At 32.4% G+C, this 8,421-nt stretch overlaps 1 pseudogene; it reads left to right on the top strand.

Annotated features, from left to right (window-relative positions):
• The first annotated feature begins 7,906 nt into the window (after positions 1 to 7,906).
• Positions 7,907 to 8,003, top strand: LOC122122083 (annotated as a pseudogene).
• Positions 8,004 to 8,421: the final 418 nt, after the last annotated feature.

The following is an 8,421-nucleotide window of genomic DNA, read 5'->3' as shown; positions in this document are numbered from 1 at the left end:
AACCTAAGAATGTAAAGGAGTCTGGGAAGTTCAATTTGCATCCAGCTTGGACAGTATAGGCTTTGCGACACTACCTATAATTAACCAGGCAAAAGCTGGAATACCACTCACGAGCAAGATTGCTGAATAACAGCTTTAGGTTTTTGTATACATACGTACAAACATACACGTACACACAGAGGCACTTATAGGTGCACACAAAAATACACAAATGAAACAACGCTCAGAATACGTAGAAAACAATAGATAGTAGGTCTTGAGTAAGATTAGAATCAAGTGATAATTTTTATTATTAGCAAGCCCTCACCTGAACTTTCCCCCAGAAGTTGAGAATATTACATTGGTACGGACCAGAGATTGTAAGAGAGTCAAACAATCATTATTAATGGGATAGGATCCATGGAGGAATGAATCAGGGAACCCTGCAGATGCATCTGAAAATGTTCATATCCTGTGTCAAATGTTAAAACATCTTTGAAAATAGTACATAAACAGTCTGAGCAGTCAGTCTAATGGATAAGATCAGAGGAGAAGTTCAGAATTGCTAGTCTGTTATAGATTATATAAACAAACTATGGCAGGGCAATGTGCTACAAGCCTGGAATTCTTGCACTCAGACAGGAGATTAGAGAGTGGAATTACATAAGGATACCTTCCCTGGACCACGTGAATAATTTTGTCTCAGTAAAACAAACCAAACAACAAGAAAGGAATATACAGTTGGAAGTCATTATGTTTTGAGAAGTCAAGGTTCCTAATGAATGCAAATCATATACATCCTCACTTGTGTTTTAAATGCTCTCATCATTACAGAACATTCCTAGATGCAAAATAGCTCATGACTCCCATCCAAAAATTGGCAAAAGTAAGAAAGCCTCATTCTGTTGGATTCCAAATAAATGTTGAAGGATTACAAAAGCTTAAGTCTGGAGAAATAGTAAAGTTTGCCTAATGTAGGACTTTGTAGACCTTGTTAAATTAGAATTTACATTTAAAATATATTTTTTGGTTTTGTTTGTAATTTCATATTCTATAGGATACTACAAAATTCTTTTTAAGTAGAGGGATTAAGTGAAAAATTCACAAATGATTCTGGCATTCTATTTGCCTAGATATTCTTTCAAGAGAGTTATAATTAGAACATAGTTAATAGATAATTCACCCAGTTCATGTATACCATGTTAATGTGAATAATCCAGCAGAGTTGCCAACAAATGGATGACATGAATTTATAAATTTAGAAAAACCAATATTTTAAGGGTTTGCTTTAATATGGTATGAAGAGAGTAATTGTGTGACATCTACTTTCTTCTACCTATATGTAATACAGGAAGCCATTTCCTTATTTACGTGCCTCTGTATACATGAAGAAAAATGCTAGGTTTGGGGTTTGTTTTCAGTTTTGTTTTTGTTTTATTGGTTCGTCCTAGAGCTTGAACTCTTGGCCTGGGCAGTGTCTCAGAGCCTGTTTATACTCAAGGCTCGTGCCCTACCACTTCACCCTCAGTGCCACTTGAGTCTGGCTTTTGTGGAGAAGTTTTTTGGAGATAAGATTCTAAGAAACCTTCCTGCCTGGGTGGGCTTTGAACCATAATTTTCCTATCTTTGCATCCTGAATACCTATGATAGTTAAAAAAGTATAAATATAAATAATATTTGCATGTGTTCTGATCTCAAGAATACCAGTGGAGGAAAAATGATGCAGTTCATTTTATTGTGGTGTTCTTTTCAGAACAAGGAGGGCCTCACATTAGCAGAGGTGTAGTAATTTTTCAAAATAGAGATAAGGTATTCATGATGTGAATTAAGGAATTTAAAGTTGCCCCTTACAAGTTGGGAACTGTTGGGCTAGGATGACTTTATGGCTAAAATCTTGGGATTGATGGTCATAGAAATAATAGCTTACTCTGATGAACAATTGTTTACTCTTGAATTAATTATTACACATGCTTCATAGTCTTATCCTCTACCAGAATGTGGCTATTTTTCTGTTGACTTCTCAATCTGTAACACCCCATTAGAAAATGCATCTATTGCAGAATTACATAACATGCAAACAGGTACTCTTTTGAATCTCTCAGGAATGTTGCGAATTTAAAAATGAGTAGTTATTAGTCATACGAATTTTGAAGAACACATATATTCTGTCCTCTTAACAACTTACTTACTTTTAAAAGTTATGGGTTTCCATAGCATTAAACTGTTTTCTGTTTTAGAATGAGAAAGTACTAAATTTATTCTTTTTTGAAAAATTTGGCAATTATATTGTGAAAATATTTTCTAGTTGGATAACATTCAAGTTGATGACCCGCTGATTAAGAAGGGGTAATTAATTCAAATTAGATGCCAAATAGTATTGATTTTTAAAATATTACTACATAAAGAATATTATTTACTGTGCCAATACAGTGAAAGTATATTTTACGCAGCTTATTTTTTTCAATTTTATTATCAAAGTGATGTACAGTGGTGTTACAGTAATTGTAATGAATTAAATCATAACTTTTCAAACTTGTTAACACTCCCTCATTTTTCTCACAGTTTTACTTCACCCATTCACCCCTCACAACTTTCAATGTACGTTTCCAACATATTGTCTTGTGAGTATTGCTATTGCATTGGTTTTCTTTTGTCCTTTGTCTCACCATTATGCTTTTCCTCTTCCCTTTGCTAATTAAGGTAAATATATACACAATACAAAATGAAATACAGCAGGGATAAACCATAGGGGAAAAACCCAAAGAAATCAGAAATCACATAGTTCATCAAAAACAACAACCACAAATGAAAAAAATCTGGTTCCATATATTTGAATTCATTTTGCTTAGCATCAGCTAATATGGTTATATATACGCATAACAAAGCCACTGGAAAATAATAGCTGCATGGATACTATATCATGAAACAGCATGTTAACTTTTTGATGGTAAGGGTGGAATTAAGATTGATGAATTCGTGGTTCTGATAAAGGATTTTCAAGAGTTTTAAAGTTATGACAGGTACATTTTAATTGTTCAAAATTTTAACAACTTAGCCTATTAAGAAAATTTAAAATTGCCTGGAAGAATAGGCTTTCATGCAAAGAAATCCAAGGAGACTTAGTAGAGAGGGAGCAATGTGGATGAAGATGGCTCTTTTTCACACTAAACAATCTGACCTCAGAAACCTTGCTGTAAGTCCTGTAGGTTCCCTTGGAATTGTCTTTACCCAGGAACTATATTCTCACTGTTTGAAACAAGGTTGTATTGCAATTTAAATTCAAAGTTCTTAAAAAAATGAGGCTTCAAAATTTGTGAATTTACCTTTAATTTCCAAGCAGTTATTCTCTGAAAAAATAATTTGAGTCAAAATATTTAAGGAGAAAGTGCCCTTCACAATGGAAGAAGGTGTTGGGATTACACATTTCTGTTTGTAACACTTTCCACAATGTCTTTGGACGTAAAGCAGTGAAACACAGAAAAAAATCTGATTGTATACTTCAAACCAATGATTTCACATTTCTAAGTGACTCACAAAAAATAATATCCTTATTAATATCAGATAGTGAAGACTTCTGTTATTACATATGCTAAAAAGTTCAAAAAAGAATTGAGCAAATGAAAATGTTAATTAAAAAAAGTTTTCTTAGAAGCCTTAGCTAAGTGTATTGTCTTCAGCAGTGAAGGGAGGTCAAAACTTTTTTATATAAATTGTGTTAGTATTTTTACTCCCTAAAGTGATTTTACAGAGCCCATTTAGCTCACTACAATGCAGAACTGATTGAATGAAGACATGAAAATAAATTCCACATCCAAATGAGGCAACTTAAAGAGTTTTAAAAGAGAAATAATGAAGATGTAGCAGTGGTGGAGCCCATATAGTCCTTCAGGTTCACTAGACCTGAAGCCAAGAAGCTGTGATTAATTGGAAATCCGGCAAGAGCTAAGATGAGGACATAGAAGTAGGACATAGAAGCATTGTCCTTTTGTAACAGACACTGTCTTCCAAGTTATGGGTGATTTAACTGTATTCTCCTCCATACATCTTGGTGAAGAAATGCAAGACCAAGAAAAAAATAATCTATAGAAATAATTTTGCATGGAATAACTTCACTGTTCCTGATATGGTATCTCAGGAGAATCTTAAGAGAGAAGATAAAAGTGCAGTATTTTTTGGTTTCCTCTAAACATCTTGTTAGCAAAATATATCTTTGAGGTTAGACAATTCTGATTGAACCAACATGTGATGGAGTTCTTAATTTTGACTTTAGACACAAGAAGTCTTTCAAGGTAAAAGAAAAAATATAGCCAAATATTTGTGATCACAGCTTCTTGGACAGTTTTCTGGAGACATTGGTTTACATTAGATTTCTCCTCATTAACATATATGTTGTTTCATGGCAACCAAATGCAAGAGGGAAGTTAAATGGAATCACTTGGCCAATTAAACAGCATGAAAGAAGCAAAGGGCAAATAATATTTAATGAATTACTTTGACGACCAATTACTTTGCCAGAAGAAAGAAGGAAAAATATAATTCAAAATCAATTGACTTAAAATATGAAGAAAGAGTAGTGAAGAGAGATTAGAGAAAATATAGAGGATTGTTTTCTCTCCAGTGGAGTAATGGGTTCTTGATCTTGTTTCTTCTATTCTATCCTCACAAGCTACCAAGTGAGTCTCAGGATTGGATTATCCAGTTTAGACAGAAAACTCTTAGAAGAAAGATACTATTTGCAGCAGATGTAGGTGATTTATAACCTTAGATAATCTATTTAATTCTGTTCAAATTTCTCCCCTCTCCCAAACTTCCCATTTTGAACAGCTTTGTTTGCTTTTCCCAATACTGCCCTACTTTAACTGATTAAAATTTTGAGATGTCATATTCATACTCTTCAGAGATTGTTGTTAGGTTGTAATTTTTGTGTGCTTTTGTTTCTTGTTGTGTTTTTTAACTGAATTTTAAAAGGTTGTGCAATTGTGTTACAATTAAATATATCCATCTAATTGTCTAATGCTCCTAGATTAGAGTCACTCTTTCCATCATTCCTCACCAACCCGTTCTCCAAGATTTATTTCCAATTTACCACTTTCTTTATCATATGTGCACATTGAATATTCTAACTGTACTTGCCACTTGTTCATTATTCATTCATTCTATGTCTTTACTATAATTCCTCTCTGGTTTCAACTTCCTGATTGTCATTCTGTTAAACTGTGTATTAATATTTTGAAAGGTTTATATACATTCCATGGACTTTCAATCCTGCATATTCTTGAACTGATGTCAGCCTATATTTCCATAATTGATTCATCTGCAGCAACAATTTGCAAGACTGGAGACGTGAAGCACCTAAACATGACTTTATTCTCATTCATTTAGAAGATTAATCTTTAGTCGAAAAGAAAGTTAAAAATGGCTTATAATGTATTCTTAACTACGAATTTTTATAAATGGCTTTGTACAATGGTGAGATTCTTTTATTTTACACGGAATAATATTTTCTTCTACCTATAAGTTTTGGAAAAAGAAGAAAATATAATTTATTCCTAGAGAGGAATATGATAGAAATAGAAGACAGATATTATGTTTGTCATATCTCAGAAGAGTACCGATATTCAAGACTTAAAGTCATATTTCTTACTATGTTAGACAGAGGGAAAACATAAAATAACATATGATAAGGCAACTATTTTTGACTTTTTAAAATGTAACTTATTAAATGATGTAATTTATTAGCTAATGTTTGGGTTTGAAATTTAGGAGGCTGATCTATTTACCACATTTCTGGAAGGCCCTTACTGAAAAACACAAATTGTGGGAGGTACTATTTCTACACTTTAATGAAAGGTTGAACGTGTTTTGCATTAGTGTTGTGTAAATAATTCAACTCTATTGTAACTTGTTCCCTACACTTGAAAAACTTGTAATGTCACTAAGTATCATCAACTTGTCAAATGTTATTTTGGCGAATGTGATTTTGAAAAGATTATTTGAAAAGGAATACACTTTTAGGAGATTCAATGTAGATTATCATTGGTTTGAGAGTGACATTTTTATACCACAGAACCATGTTGTACTGAAGTCCCAGTGTTTTGAAGCACTTCTTAGTGCTTCAAATGTTTTTTCTGAATTACATTTGACCTCTAAGTCAAGTTTTCTGGGCTTTGGTAGATCAATTATGGATCTATCCTTCCAGGAACTATTTTTTGGCCAATTTATGTTGGAATAAAATCTTTCATTAATCATAGGGGTGGCGTATTAAAAATAATCTTATGACACTTTGTGAACTTGTTCACTCATATGGGCTGGTCATCTGTAAGTTGAATGTTTGAATTACAGTACTTTCTCTCAAATTTTGTGATCTCATCCTTCATTTTAAATTGCCTTGCGTTTCACAATTGCTTACTGCTAATTCCTGCATCTCAAGGAATTGGGGCCCTGAAATGTAGGAAATGAGAATTTGAGATGGGTATTCAATTATTTGTGTTGACATGTTGCATGGGCCTTGGTGGGAAGACTTGCCCCTATTATCTGATGATGCAGGCAACTGGGACCTGGGATCCTAGGACCCATGGTTACTGCAGAAGAATAATATTTTTTAGACATCTTAGCAAAATTTGGACATAATCAGTAGGAATGCTTCAGAAATATGGAGAAAATCATCCTGGGACAAGAGAGTTAAAACAGTAAACAGAGCAGCAGAGTAAAATCCATTATCGATTAGAGGAAAACACTGTTTTTTACCATGTGGATTCAGAAGACCAAGAAGAGTTACAATGTATCACAAGTTTATACTAAAAACATTGCATTGATACTTTTTATAGTCTAATATATATTTTAAACCTAATTATTTATATTCCAAAGCTATTTATTGGAATAAATAAGTATCAATTTATTTGTCCAATTATCAACTAATTCCAGTAAGTTTCACTGTGTGAAATATAAAATAAGCACATATAAATATAAAATATATAACTATATCTAATATAATTAAAAGACACATGTTTTGCATTGTTCTGTTGTAGTTACTGTATCAAAGGCAACTTTGTTTTAAAGTATTATTCCATTATCTCTACCTCAGTGTTTGATAGAGTTAGACCTAAAACTTTACCATTTGTAGATTTACAGCATGGAGGCAATAGAAAACACTGTGATTAAAACATTATCAATTTAATGCCTAATAATGAGGAGAAATATATGGACTTCTGAAAATGTTTGGTGATAAAAAGGCAGTACTGTAAGTTCCTGCCTGGTTGGATGGTAGACAGGCCAGGACATTAAGTAATCATGCATACCAACAAATTTTTCACCTTCTTGGCTTTAGCTACTTTTGAAATGGAAGGTATAATAAACAATTATATTTTGATAAAATACCTTCTAGTATGAACAGTTCTGTTTGAACTGTTCATCTCTCCATGATCCCTTGTAACCAAGATTAGTTTTGTTCCAGTAAGACAATCTATGCTGTCAGGGTAAGATGTTCTGGTTGGTCTGTTCCCACATGGAAATAGCGTAAAGACTCAGACATTTGTGCCAGTAACACTTCATTTGGGAAAATGTCAGCTGAAGAAGTGTAGAAGTAGCTCTCAAGCAACGCTTACTTTGAATCCATTAGGTCCACAAAGCTAATTCAGTTGGATAAATAAATACTTGAAAAAGCCATCACTTTTGGACTTATCTATAAATAATTGAGAATACGATCAAATTCCAAATCAAAAGATTTAAGATAGTCATTCACAAAAAATTTGCAAATGTGAGTAATCAACTGATCAATATAATTTTTTCCACTATTCACAGAATTTTAGGGAAATAAGACCGATAGCATTGTTAGGAACAATAAGGCTTCCTTGTTACAAGTAGGCACCCATAGGTATAGGCCTGTATAAAGATTGCTTCATTAACTACATAATTTAGAAGATACTACATGCTTCAGCAGCATGTATACTCAAATTACAATACAGATATTAACATGGCACTTGCACAAGGATAATATGAAAATTTGAGAAGTATTCCATATTTTTCATTCTTCAGAAGCAAGAAATGAAAAACAGTTATTAAAAAGTTGATTACAAAATTACAAGTATAACAATACACACAATTCATATAATTAAATTTAGTTTGACATCAGTGTATTAAATCTTCACCTCAGATAGGCGTTTACATAACATAAACTTTACAAAAATTTTCAAATTAGACAACATTGTCATTTTATCCCAAAGAAAAATAATATTAAGACCTAGAAAAAAAAGGAATAAAACTGTTTCTATATGGAATGCAATCGGAAAGGACATGTTAATGAACCTATATATTATAAAATAATGTAGAATTCAAAGTATATCTAGGAGAAAATAAAATAAATTATGAACATTATGCAAACATAGAATATAGAATATTTTAAAATATACATTTTCATGCAAGCACCAGAAATATTTTATCTTC

This window comes from Dipodomys spectabilis, unplaced genomic scaffold (assembly GCF_019054845.1).
Source record: "Dipodomys spectabilis isolate Male_0828 unplaced genomic scaffold, ASM1905484v1 ptg000203l, whole genome shotgun sequence".
NCBI lineage: Eukaryota > Metazoa > Chordata > Mammalia > Rodentia > Heteromyidae > Dipodomys > Dipodomys spectabilis.
Note: the sequence above shows the minus strand (reverse complement) of the source record. Positions and strands in the feature narration are given on the sequence as shown.